Genomic DNA, 14646 nt, shown 5'->3' with positions numbered 1-14646 from the left:
ATCAAAATGGCAAATTACAGGATTTTGTCATAAAATGTGAGTGATATTAAACAATATTCGTAAAGTTTATTGTTAAATGTTCCTTTTGTAGAGTCACCAGCAGTTGTTTATAGTCGGTTTTACAGAACTGTTCCTCGTAACAAAATGCACCATATCTGAAACTGCACTTTGTATTCTTTAAAGTGGTTGGAGTTAATTAAGAGACTTCAAGCAGGACTGTTCCCTCAGATACGAAAAGGTCTGTTTTTTAATGAGCTAAAATGGCTCTTTCGGTGTGCGTCCACGGCCGAGCCCGACTGCACTGGGTGTCGCCCTCTGAATCTTATCAGCTCTGAAAATGTGAGATTGTTTCCTGCAGTGGGAATAAAGGTGTCGTCCTCTGGGATGTTTTGATTCATTCCCCTCAGCGCTGAGGCAAATGGCACTTTTTATGCTCTTTTAATCAGGAAAAAACAGTCAAGGAAACCAGGAAAACCGATTGGGGGGGGGGAAATAAAATGCTAGGCTTGTCAGTTTTGCATGTGCATGATTGTGCACGTGTTTGTGTGTGTGTGTTGTGTCGTATGAACAGCACGGTCATCAGTTTAGAAAAAAACTGCAATGTAAAGGGAATTGAAATTGATATTTTGGTCATAATTTATTTCCGTGTTGGTTAGTAACTTAATTTAAGCCCCCAGGAGTGGGACAGGCAGTTATGATATTAAACGCAAAGCGAAGGGGGGGGGCCTTTGTATAGAGTTGATAAATGGCAGTACAGTAAAACACAGGTGCTTTAATGTACATAAAATACGTCTTCATTAAGGAAATTGCCTCATTTGAAGGTAAAAAGAGTGAAGGGGCCCTGCCTGCTTTTTAACGAGGGACCCGCTCTCCCCAGGCAGGTCCCTCATTTTCAGCGTGGCCCTTTGAGTGTATATAATAATGATGCAGAAAAGGCGTCTTTTTAGTGCCTCATTCTTTCTTGTTAGTGACAAAGGTAAGTCGGGTCTTTTCATCCCGGCTCCTCCGTCACAGGAACAAAAGCAGCGGCTAGTTGTCGCTCTCCTCTTTGTCTCGGGTCCTGCTGAGAGTCAGCGACGTTCATTGAGATCTAACGGTTACATCAGACTCTCACCTGTACGACGCCTCTTCGACTAGAGGAGGGTGTTGAAGTGCAAGTTAGGAATCAGCCGTCTGATGATGCAGTTCAGTCTCAGACAGTCAAGGTTGTTCTGGGGAATCATTTGCCACAAACACCATAACATCGCTCTGTGTTGCTTTGTTATGGTGAAGAAGGGCTTTCGACAAAACCACAGCAACAGCGCAGCAGTATTTTGAATTTGTACAGGAAACATCTGCGATATCAAAAACCAGAATAGATTTGCAGGAAGGTGCTGGTGATTGTATTTCTCCTACATGCTGTCGCCTGATTCTCTTCAAAGCAGCTGAATATACACCTTTTTAAAAAACAGAATCCAGCAGCTCAAACCAAAAATACAGTGCAGGATCAAAGTGCTGTTTTTGTCGGCTTCGTACAAGGGAGGCTGTTATGATATGTCGGCCTGCTTACGATTTCATAACAATAAACGGGAGTGCTGCATCAATATATTATAACTCGAGGTTTATGGGATTTTTTTTTCTCCCCACTTCATATTTTAGTCTGGCTGCTGCACAGCTTTGTATTTTGTATGTCTGGCAGAAGCATGTGTTCGGTTGCAATGAGCAGTAACTATTCATATGTCCCAGAAGAGAAGGTGTGTAACAGGATCTGCTGTTTCACATCAGAATAGATTAAAGCCTGATGAGCCTGTGTGGAGAGAGAATTGAAAAACGGCACAAGTCTAATACTTTGCTTTACTGCTTGTCATTTGTATCTGCACGTCCAGGTTTAAGAACTATTTATACAGGATGTAGAAACCTCAGATTTATACTGAACGCTATAGGAGAGCGGTAAAAGCATCTTCATGTATAGAGGCCTCGCAGTTGAGTTTATTTCAGGTCAATCCTCACTGGGAAAAGGGGACATTTTGGTTGGATTTAATATTCAGTAAAGTACATTAAATTTGGTGGCTAACTGCAGTATAGGTCATATTTAATCCATGTTACTTGATGGGACGTGGCTCAAACGTAAGTAGCTCTTACCACACAGATGTTTGTTCAAGTGTTCTCTGCTAAATAACAAACAAACTCTTATGAAAACCTCCTCGGCTGAAGTTGTAGCAAATGCACAAATAATCATATGTATACGTCTCCCTGTGCAAGAATCAACAACCCTACTGTTTTAACTCCTAAATTACGATGATAATAATCGTGGAGATAATCAGAACGGACTTCCTGCTCCGCGTGATCGGAGAAATACACGACGCACGAGTCTTTGGAAAGCCACTTGGTGTTAATGGAGTGCAGCTGCTGGCTCAGGTGGCCTGTGAATGCGCCGCAGAAGACATTTAAGTGGTGTTCTGTTGTTTTGGCATCCCAACGTGGATGTAGAAAAATTATCTTCAAAAAGCTAACGAGGCCTGAAAGATGCCGACGTGCAACAACTCGTTCAAACTGACGTGTTTGTGTGAGGCCGGGAGCTCGTTCGATAGCTGAGCTCCGCGATGTGTGGGAAGTCCTCTCCAGCCATAGTTCGCACAGATGTATTTCATATTGGCAGTTACTGCCGGGACCGGAGACTTTGTTGCTGCATTGCAGCTCTTAATGAAATCAAGTTAATCACTTCTCTCTGGACGAGCAGGAGTGTTACATGTATTATTGTATAAGTGCTACCTCCTTAAATGACGTGACACTACCTGATTCTGCCAAGATGGCTTCGCTTTTAGATAACAAAGAGCGGCGAGACGGCTGAATCCAATCAGTCTGCCACTCAAACTTCACTCCCCGGAGCCAAAGATCCCTGTTAGCCTATTAGGGCAGCAGCTTGAGCCGGCCCCAGCTGCTGATGGCGGATGAATGGCGGAGTGTCAATCAGGCCTGAGAGCGGCGTCTCGCTGCAGCAACAACAGCTATGATACCGGCAACCTTCCTTTTGCAGTGTTGTTCGGGAGCAGCCGTGACCTCGGTGACTCCTCCATCAATTTTTTTTTAACGGTGAAAATGCAGTTTTCTCGCCAACAGCTCGTTTCTGTCTGTGCACGCCAAAGCAACGACCCCCGACCGCTGCAGGCGTCCACCCTGTTCTCCTCTGGTGTCACTATTAGCAGATTATCAGGGACCATCCGTCATGAAAGCTCTGCATTTTAACCACGTGCTGTAAAAGGTTCACAAGATAAAAAGGGTTACCACCGTGTCACCTATTTCATTCCTGTACATTGACGCCGCCGCCGCTGCCAAGGCTAATGTGTAATGTGATCTGTGGGCCGGCGTGAAGTTGTCAATGAAACACTGGTGCTCTGTCATATCTAAATGGAGCCACTGTTCCTCCGTGTGTGGTGCTCAGTTAGCAGTGGGAGATGGGCCTCAGCTCTGTGATGTGAAGCACCATTAGTGGGTTAACTTCATTATAATTTGCCAGGCGTGTCTGTGTCTGTGGGACATAGTGGACACGTTGTTGTTAATACAGCTGCCTCCATTGGCTTTGTGTGCTAAAACGGGGTGTGACGACGAGTGTAGGAGTGCAGGAGAAAAAAGGGATTTCATGAAACGTAGCGTTGTTTTGAGTGGCGGCCACCGCTGTTTTCAATGAAGCCCTTTGTGTGAAAGAACAATGCATAACTGGCTGTAAATCAAGATGCCCAAAGATTCACTGAGAGAAATATGTGCGACAACTGGAGAGGATATTAATCTGACTTAAAAGATCTTACAGCAACTTTTTAAAATTAAGAATTTCGTGATTTTCATTGACGTCTTCTACGCACATCTGGGATATTTTTATTCTTTTTGTTTATTTTTGTTTCATCAACACATTTTCACTCACTCGCTGTTCAGGAGATTGCTTTTTTGTCACTTACTTTTTTTATTTTTGAGATTTTATTTGGTGTTAAATACAACGAAAGCTTGCACAGAAGTACACACTGACAAAGTTACAACACAGTCCCAAGAACAACAACATGAAAATGTGATTAAATAAATAGGAGCCAAGTGAAGTGGCCTCTGCTCTGCGTGCTGTCACTCTGCAGCCCTGTAATGCTACGTGGCACAGCAGGCTGTTCTCAGCAGCACTTTAGTCTTTCACTCGGGCCACGACGGTCTGACTGAGGCGGCGCACACTGCTCGAAAGGGGAAAGCACATGCGGATCAAAAAGATGAACTCAGTTTTCTCAGTTCAACCAAATGTCACGTTATTGACCACAATGCTTGCAGCTGTGTGGGCTTGGCCTTTTGCAGATGAAATGCCTGGAGCTTGAATGTGGGATCTTCAGAACTCCTTGGTGGTTTAACTATGTTTGTCTAACACTGGGTTTTAAAGATTAAGTACAAATGCAGAATGTGTGAGACGTCGCAAACATTCAAACCTTTATTTCCGTGGATTAGCCGGTTTTCTCTGATATGAAGAGATGCATGGCGGCGCTGACAGACTCCGCACACGGTGCCAGGGCCGCCGAGTGGCTTGTTTTCAAAGGCGGGGGGAGTGGTCTCGTGCTTCGCCTCCAGTCACCAAATATATGTCCTTGTTCAGGCATGAGGGTTCATTGTGTTAGTGCTCAGAACAAAGAGTCCCCTCTGAGTCCGGCTAAAAATACTGCACAGCACCTCTGCCCCGAACTACACAGCAAGGGACAGGAATACAGAGAGTAAACACACACACAAACACAAACACACACACAAACACACACACAGCTAAATGCAGTACACTTCTTAAGCATTAAAGACTTAACTAAGCTCTTAATTTAATCCACTGTTAAAATAAACAATAATATATAGACATTGCAAGATGGGGCATTTTTTGACATTTTCCTTTCTCAGAAAATAATTCATGGATTTTGATTTAAAAAAAGGACACATTTAGGGAACTGGAATCTGTCAGTGTGGGAAATTTGGAGCAGCCTGATTGAATTTCAGGGGATAATTGGTCCTTGGCGGAGGAATGTGCTCTGCTGAGGAATCCAATAATTCACCTGTATTACATCGACTGCACCGAAATGGGCTGAAACGTAAAATTCATATTTCACGACTTGTACTTGTATTTTCACAGTGTGATTTTTACTACCAACTGTTACCGTCGGAGCGTCAGAGACGAGTCTTGTGCTTTTATAACATCTGTTTAATAAAAGTAATCGTGCCAAGTCGTGGCTGATTCACGTCGTTATGAAGAAGTCGTTTTTTTTGCTGTGAAGTCTAATATTTGCAGGAATCAGGCCTGATGCTGTTGCTCGAAAAAGACTCGGAGTGAGGCGGCCTTCCGTCAAACCGAGGGTCAGCCAGTCTCACACTGGGCGACAGGAAGCCGGGGGGGCCGCCATTTGGAAACGCCTAATTAGCCTCTAATTGATATCCAGCTGAAACCCCCACAGTGTTAATGCCAGTTTGAAGGAAAGTGCAGAATGTCCCCTCTTCATTTAGCCAACAAGACACAGGAGGCCCCCGGAGCATTTTTTTCACATGGTGTCACGGAGGTAATGACACCGAGGTTCATTAGTGAGACTGTCAGTGTCTTTACTGTGGAGGATAATACAAAAACACACAGTTCATACATACTACTTAAATGTTAGAGCAGCCAGGAGTGAACTCGCTCTGTTCTGTGGTCAGTCGGAGTTTAAATTCCTCCTGCAGCTCTGTGCCTGGAATCTAAAGGAGAAGGAGAGGGAGGAGCACTTGTCACTCGATGCCTCACCACCACCACCACCGCCGTCAGTTTCGTTATTAAGCAGCAGTAATATTCCCATCATCCCACTCTTTCACGAGATGTAAACGCTGTAATGAGATGGATTTTAAGAACAGGGCTAATCTTTAAACCGGCTTCTTAACTAAGATCCCTTCTTTCGGTGCTTTGAAGGCTCCAGCCCCCCTCCAGTTTTCAGACTGTATTCGCCTCATTCATCTTGATCGGCGCTGAATAAAAGCTTGTGCTCGAAATAGCAGCGGCTGCGAAGTGTCTGCGGACTTCTAACAGGTTGTTGAGTGTGGAGGGACAGACGCCTCATGCTGGTTTAAAGCTGATCCCTGTCAATCCACCGCGTTCGGATAATGACTCGACACACTGTCATTCAAACCCCTACCCGCCACTTAACGTATTGACGCCTGCTCAGCGGCTCTATTGGTTTATCATGATATAATGGTGAGCACATGTTGGTTTGTTAAAGCGTGGCCAGGTGATGGAGGTGGTAGTGTTTTTCCTGCGGATCATTATCAGTGTGAAATTAAACATTTTTCGGGGATAGTTCGGACTTTCAGACCAATTGTAGGAAGTTGAGGTGGCATTAAACGATAGAAGAAGAAAATGTACAGGAAGTGGATCACAGGATTGTTTGTAGTCTTCACCTCCGACAATGTTTTAACAACGAGGACTGGTTCCTTTTGCTGGTAGTAAAACTATATTGATATCACAGTGTCATTGGTTCATTCAAACGGAAAGACATCTTTTAATCTTTGCACTTTATTTAAAAAAAGTTAGCGAATACTATCGGCGAATTGGACGCACGCCGCTCTGCAAACCAATCAAGTCATGGTCCCGTCCATTTTCTGTTGTCACTGTACCATTTACTGCCTTTTTATATGACAAATACAGTATTGATTTCACTCCATTTACTCCACAACACACAATCACGAGTCACTTTATTTGCTTTGAATTCAGAGACGTGTGGAGACGCTTGTTTTCTTGATCTCGCGTCACGGCTAATATAATGTAAATTAAGTGGGGATAACAACAATAGGTGTTTGTCTTATATGAGTAAGTGATCCTCCGCTCCTGTGTTTCATTTCTCAGACGTTCCAAGAATAAATAATTGGATAGAGGGAGAATTTAGTCGCCTCGCTGTGAGCGTGGCGTCTGGTCTAAGCCCGCCAATTTGCACGAGCGCCTGTTTCTGCAGAAAGAGCAGCGTTTTCTTCCCGATGTGCAGCCGTACACTTTAAACCAGCGATTAGAAGGCAAACACGAACCACTCGACTTTACACAGAGGCATTTGTATTACATGAAAGCTGCGGCACTCGTGGCCTCGGAGAAGGAGATGAGAGGGAACTCTTAAATGCCACGTTTATCAGAGAAATGGGGGGATTTCGAGTGTTGGTCGCTTAATTTGTTTTGATCTAAATTCTGGCCTTTTCAGTTAACAATACAGACACCCAGCGGACAAAGGAGAATTATGCATTCGGTCACATGGTTGAGTTTTGAGTCTGTGGGACTGGATGTTTTTTTTTTGTGTGTTACAAGCCAGATTTCGCTCCCACAGTCTGTATCGTGGTGAAGCAGACGAACAGCACAGGGAGGTGTTTGGCTCTTGTGTCTCTTCTAATCATCATCCTCTGGGGGGGGGGGGGGGGGCGGGGGGGCAGCTGCCCGGCCCCTGTGACCCGACGAGCCTCTTGTGACAGGGGGAGCTGACCTGACATATTTCTCTGACCTCAAACCATTAGCTATCTTTATACATCTCCACCAGTAACACCCTTTGTCTCGCACATAAACAAACCTTTTTTTAGAGATGTTTTTAAATACGAAACGGACAAAACATTTTTGGGGATTGACAAGATTCAATTTAATTTAAAGATAACCGACAAATATTTTGTATTTGCTTTAATTAAAAAAAGCCATATGTTGCTGTAAGCATCAGAGAAGCTGTTTAAATTCCCCCTCCAAGCGTGGAAAAGCTCCAAAACAAAATATGTGTAAGAATCCAACAGTGAATGATACTTCTCATTATTATTGCTGTAACTTCCCATTGATTGTCTCTGCTTAATTAATATGTTGGCAACGTGGTGTAAAACTCAGATTAAATCCTACAAAGTGTTCCCCACAGAGACCAATGTGCAAACTATAATTAGAAAAACTAAAAAAGAAACAGTTAAAGTCCGTGTGACGCCCCGGAGGAAACTTGATTATGGTGTTGCAGTTCTTCTCGAGACGTCTTTTTGTGCAGAAATGACATTGTGCTTCCTTCTACCTCTTTCGAGTCCTTTCTGAATAAATGAAAGTTAACTGCATTGACACTGCAGAGGCAGAGCTGAGGATTGAAACAGGGATACTGAATTCTCTTTGTTTGCTTAACAAACACTGGAACATTCTTCTCGTAATTGAACTTTAAATCAAGTCATATCCTCCGTCCAAACGATTGGGGCTGCTTAATTCTCCACAGAGCAGCTTCACAGCCTGAAGACTAAAGCAGGTCTCAGATATGAACCCGGGGAAAATGTCCGGAACATTGGGTCCAGACTTTCACATATGAAGAAGCAGCAGGAGATTGTCCAAAACCTCTCAAATCTCTGTGTCTTTCCAAGTTAACGTCTTCGTTAATTGATTGATACTAAGAAATGCTTTCATATTGTATTTGATTTCATCTTGTGACCCTCCTTCTGTGTCGTGCAACCTCCCAGGGGGTCCCGACCCCCTAGTTTGGGAGCCGCTGATTTAATGGGTTCTTCCTTTGTCATGAACCACCCTCCACAAAATCTATGGAAATCGGTTCAGTAGGTTTTGAGTAATCCTGCTGAAAGACAAACGGCAATGAAAACATGTGATGATAAACTTTAGTTTGGAGGGGAGCAAACACACATGTTTACATCTCTCCACTTCTTTTGAGTGATTCTAATTTTACAACCCCTCACCCCCGTCCTTGACTCTCCGCTTAATGGCATAATTATACGTTTGGGACTGAGCGGCTCGACATCACAGCTCCGAAAGCAGCACTTTCTGTCGGGGGACACCCCGCGAGGACACTGACAACTGTCCACTGTTCCAGGCTGCTCCCTCTGACAAGCCGCCCTTGTGGCCGCCCCAGACGAGCGCTGTGTGCATCACCGACCTCTGTTTGTGCTCTGTGTTGAAAAAGATCATCAAGAGTGACCAGTGACAGACCGTCCTCTCCACTGAGCCGGATGTCAAACTGGTGTTTCTGCTGCGACTCAATGCAGAACCTCTTCAGTCCGCTGCTCGGCCCCTAGTTAAAGATGTTTTTTATTTCATTGTTGCAGAGCAGTGCTGGGTGTCCCCTCTGGAGAGGGATCGGGACCGAGGCTCAGCGCTGCGACATGTAGCGCCTGGCTGCCCTCAAAGCCGGATTTGGAGACGCGCCTGCAGTCTACTCATGGTGAGTCATCTTTAAGGTTTCATGGCACTTGAACCAGCGTTTGTGGCTGGAAACCTCCACTGGTGCATCACAGCAAGGTCATCGTGTGAAGTAGCTTTCACAGGACAATAGATTGATTGTTAAACTTTGTGTGATGCAACTGGGCCAAGGGAAAAAAACAACATTCTCTTTGCCTACAGATTTTATTGAAGCAGTGATTCCAGTGGATATGAGTTTAAAGATGACTATTTGAACTCTGCTTTTCTTTTTAACCCCTGGTATTCGTACAGTAGACTATAGTGAGCAGTATCAGGATTTAATCACTGGGATTCTTACCATTTTTACGCAAATACAGGTTTTCCATGAAATGTTGTGGAGGGGTGGGGCTTGACCCAAGGAGGAACCCATCACATTTTGGGTGCGGATCTGAATCATGCTTTTTTTCACTTTTTTCAACATGGCTTGATTTCTCAGAGAATAATTCACCGTACTGGTATTTATGAGTTTTCGCAATCTGGTGAAGATCCACATACAAAATCTGGATCTAGTGAATTTAAATGTGGTTTCCTGAGGGGACTGTTGGGCCTTGGAGGAGCTACAGTAGGAATTCTACTGATTAAGTTTATCATTATTCAATATAAAAAACAAATCTTATGTGAATGCTTAAGAATTTTTTCTCAGAATCCACTGGTCAGTTAATGGTCTGACAATCCACCCGCCGGTTAGTTGTCTTTGTTGTGGTGCATCTTTGTGGGAGAGTTTAGCAGAATAACTCCAGGAAAACGTTCACCACCAGGAAATAGACTGATTGTGTATTTTAACGAAGCGTGAGCTGTCAAAAAGCTGTCTGTCATAAATGTTATGTTCTCAAGCACTTATCAATGTGTCAGCTTGAGGCCATATTACACAGTGAATGATGAGCCATGAAATCCCTGTTTGGCTTTGGAAAAGATTCTTTCTTAAGAAGATATTTTTTAAGGAGCAAGCCCTTCTGGTTTCTGTGAATATGACGAAGGCAGCAGCAGGAGCTGCCTGGCCCTTAAAAAATATCCAACAGTGACCTCCACAGTCTCATTTCCAGGCTCTAGCGTCCTCATGTTCATGCACATTATGTCTGTGCAGTTTTTCAGGCATGTGTCTCAGGATGAACAGCCTCCGTCAGCTGTTCACGGCAGCGTGAAGCTCCCCGGCTGCACAGAGGTTTGCAGAGTCACAGTTGCTGGCTCACGTGTGCGCAGCCTCGGCCTGTAAGATGCGGGCCGGCAAATGGAGTGGAAGAGCAGTCCCATTAAACCCTGGCCGTCCTCTGAGGAACGGGCTAACTGCTCTGAATGCCGGCCTCTCACTCCCTGGGAGAAAGTGCTGACACAAATTTTTGTGCGACTAAAATGCCTCCTGACCGCGTGACACTGGCTCTTTTCTTCCCCTGAGATTCCGCGGCTGTAAAGCCCGGGCTACACAAAAGAGACACAGTCTGCGAGCGCTGCTGAGGAGATGGCATGAATTATAATCAAACCATAAACAGGCGCAAAGGTCTGTGTTACTCACATTTTAGAGGGTCAGGGAGGAATTTCTTTGTTTGAGCATTGTTCATTTCATGCACATCACATATCCTGGGAGACATGAGGGCTTTGCTCTGCGAGGCTTTCTGTAAACCTCTCCGCTGTTTAACTGCTCCACACGGACACTATGTTCCTCGACATCTATTCAAAGACACGCATCCTGTAATTTGCATGTGTCCTGGACTGGAGAATGGCGGCCTTGTCCCTTCTGGCCCCGCAGCGTGGATGTGTCAGCTTGTGATTGACGTGGCACGGCCCCGGTGTGGGTCACTGGTGCGGAGATGCAGAAACATGACAGTGTCTCTGGGCACATGAACCACTGGCTTTTACTCCTTCACTTGAGCATGTCATCGAATGTGATGTGCTGTTAACCTGTAGGAACCTTTGGCGGCGGAGGTCTGCAGTGTGTCTTTCCACACGGTGGCTAATTCCAACATGCAGCAGGTTCCTGTTGCAGCGAAGCGACTGCATCCACAGGTTTTTCTTCCACTACTACGAGTCAGGCTTTGACCAATCTCCTGCTCCGGGCAGTAAATCTCTGGTGGGAGCTGGAGGGGACGATGATGAGGGTGATCAGTGTTGTCAAGCTGGAGAACGGGATCTGAAGAAGAGGGTCACTCCTCAGTGTGGGCGTGTGAAAGCCTTGCAGCAGCCCGCAGCCACTGAAGGGGAGCCATGTCAAATCTGACACGCTGAAACCCACAAACGCCAACACTGACAGCCACTTGTGCCGAAAACCAATCTACAGGCAAAATACATTCTGTTTGAGTTGTGGGGGAGCGATCCTCCTCCAGCTCCATCTTGCTGCTTCAGTTCATTTTCTCGTATGGTGGTTGTAGACTCGTGTCTCTTTGGGCTCTGTTAGGACTTGTCATCACAGAATCCGACATAGATCCACAGAAGATCAGGGGAGAGTTTATTTTTCTAAGTCGCTGGAATGTGCAGGGAAGGAGATGCAGGTAGCATCACATCATGTCTCCAACACGTGACCAGCAGGCAAACGCAAAGCTTTACTGGTTACATGGGCGACACATGATCACAACTCTCACCCGCAGTAAAAGGCTCAGTTCCTGGTAAAATGAACTCTGGATTAGTCATTCATTCCAGTCAGGGCTATTGTCAGTGTAAAGAAGCCAGCGAGGGACTGTTTTCCTTGTCACTGCACCTATGACTCCCTCGGTTTGTGTCTGGATCATCTGGATCTGTGCCGTCGCCTTTTCCAACACACAGAAGTTGTCAAATTTGTTCCAGTTGTCCTGTGCTCGCGTGTGGAGCCTCCTCCGCTGCCTCGGTGCGGTGGAAAGCTAACGGGTAAGCCTGCAGATTTGTTGTCAGTGAAGAGTTAGCCAGCTGCTTTGTACGAAGTCGTCAAGTGACTCTGTAGAACCCAAAATACTTTAACTCACAGAGAGATTTTTTTCAACATTTTCAACAATTTTTCCAGGAAGTAATTCATGGATCTTGATGAAAACAAACGGACATATTTAGGGAACTGGTATCTATGAGTGTGTGTGTAAGTTGGTGCAGCTTGAAGGAGACTGTTGGTCCTTGTCGGGAGTTTACGCTCCACTGAGTGTCATTCTAGTTCTATGTCGTCTGCCATATCTCAAACACGCTGCCGCTTTAAAACTGTATGGTCCACAGTGGCTTGTGTGCTTATAGCCTATAAGCTCCTCTAATTGTCATGCAGCTCATTAAAACTTCTTACGCCGGTGGCTCGGAAGCTCGGACGCACTGGTTTGCTCTGGACCCGAGATGGGAGGCGGCAGAGCAGAGCATCAAGGACATTTGTATTTGTCTCGTCAATAGAGCAAAAGACAGAAGCAACTTTGGGCAGAGTGAGATAAAGACTCAGAATTGTCATTGATGATATTTGCTGTTTGTGCCACACAGCTGCTCGTTAATGCTTCCTTTCATTCATTCGTTTTAATTAGTACCTTTAGAAACATCCAGGCCTGTGGAGCTAAAAGCATTTTAACAACAGACTCCAACTGTCCATCTGTTAAAGTTGTGTCAATAAAAATAAATAGTTTCCAGTTTTCACCAGCCCAGGAAATGAAAGACCCAGAAATCAGTGTGTGCTAATGTGTGATTTGAGAAATAACACATGACACGAGCAGCATGAGAAGAAGTCTGCATTGTCTAGACTGAGCTTAACCACAGTTTCACTTCAAATAATGTTCCTGTTTCACTTCATGCATAATAATTGTTGGGGTGTAGAAGATACAGCCCAGATGAATTGTTGTGAATTAATTTTCAATCTGTCAGAATCAAGTCTTTCTTTTTCGACAAACACACCCCTCCGCAGTGTGTCCAGTGCAATTTGTTGGGTTGTGTTAATGCAGCAACACCCACACAACATCTTGTGGGTTTTTCTGACTTTAAAGCAAATGAATGTGCAGCGGCGGCTCATTCATTTAATCTGCCAAGTCCATCACGTTTGCTTCATCTCTATCACGGTGTTTAGCATAATTAACGTCCGCATGGGATCGTAAATATGCTGCAGATTCAGATGTAACCGGAGACATCAAGTCATCATCTGGGCTTTTGAGGGGATTCTTTAAAGCGGCGTTCCTTCGGGACCGCGTGTGCACAGGTTTGTTCAATATCAGCTCCTCCCCTCTCGTCTCTGCCAGCCCTCATCGACAGCTGGGCCCGGAGAACAGCTGCCTCCCCCTCCCCCAGAAACTAATACATTAAAAAACAAAAAGAGTTGGCAGGAAGTCGGCTTCGTAAAGGAGAGTAAATTATGTTGTGAAGCCGTGGTGAATGGGTGGGTGGTCCCTCTTGAAGAGCAGCAGAAGGTGTAGCGGTCCCGCCCCTGAGATTATCTCAGGTCGGTACTTACTGGGAAAAGGGGGAATTTTGTTTGGATTTAATATTAAGTAGAGCGCATAGACCTTGTTTAAAGATGGACGACATGACCACTCCCCAAAAGTGAAGCACTTATAGGAATAAGCACAGCCTCCTCCATGTTAGTGGGTGGGACATGGACCAAACTAAAAAGTCAACGTACACATCAAATACATTTTTCTCAAACAAGGTGTCTGTCATTTTAGATAGTTCTTGATGTATATTCAAGTGACATGTTTTTCCTGGTAAGTTTTAATGAGTTATTTGATGCTTTAAAAGACGTGGTGAGATTTCACGATTGACAGCTGAGACTGACTCACAATTGGTCGAGCCAGTTCAGACTCTGGCTCCAAATGTGCAAGATGGCAGCGCTGGTATCTGGGGATATGTTGGCTTCATTTCTGGACAGTGGGAGGAAGTGAAGACAAGTTGTCCATCTTCATATGCAGTCTCTGATACAGTAACTCAGTAGGAGTAACAAGAAAAAAAGAGATTAAAAACACGGTGACTGATTTCAGCCGTTCATGATTAACTTTGAGACTTCTGTGCTACCGAAGTTTATCACCTCAGTGACACGTGACTCCTGAAACCACCCACATCCTCAGCAGACATGCATGTGGTGACCACCGCCAATTATTTTGTGGCCGAAGTGCCTGGCAGGGGTCCATTATGAGGGCGTTCTCTCCTGGGCTGCCTGCCTCTACGTAGTTCAGTAATGAAACCTAAACCGTGAGCCGACAACATGTCCACGCTTTGATGGTTAAAGCAAGATTTCACAGTTATCTTCTCTTCTGATCTTCTGTCGACAAGTTATTTTTGTAACCACACAGTGGAATTTATTCATCAGTCAGGGAAAACTTCTGACGAGTGTCCCAGAATAGACATTATAGAAAGATTCGCAATTTTGTTCCACCTGAAATTGACCTACGTTATAAACTAAACCTGCTACTGCATTGGTCTCAAGTGCTCTCGGCAGTAATGAATTAAATATGCATGCTTGTGTACCGGTAGTTCAATCCAACACGGCCATCGATGGGGAAGGTTATTTATCCTCACTTATTCTCTTCCATCGCCACAATCCCTCCCCA

The sequence above is a fragment of the Hippoglossus hippoglossus genome, chromosome 19 (genome assembly GCF_009819705.1).
Source record: "Hippoglossus hippoglossus isolate fHipHip1 chromosome 19, fHipHip1.pri, whole genome shotgun sequence".
Lineage (NCBI taxonomy): Eukaryota > Metazoa > Chordata > Actinopteri > Pleuronectiformes > Pleuronectidae > Hippoglossus > Hippoglossus hippoglossus.
Note: the sequence above shows the minus strand (reverse complement) of the source record.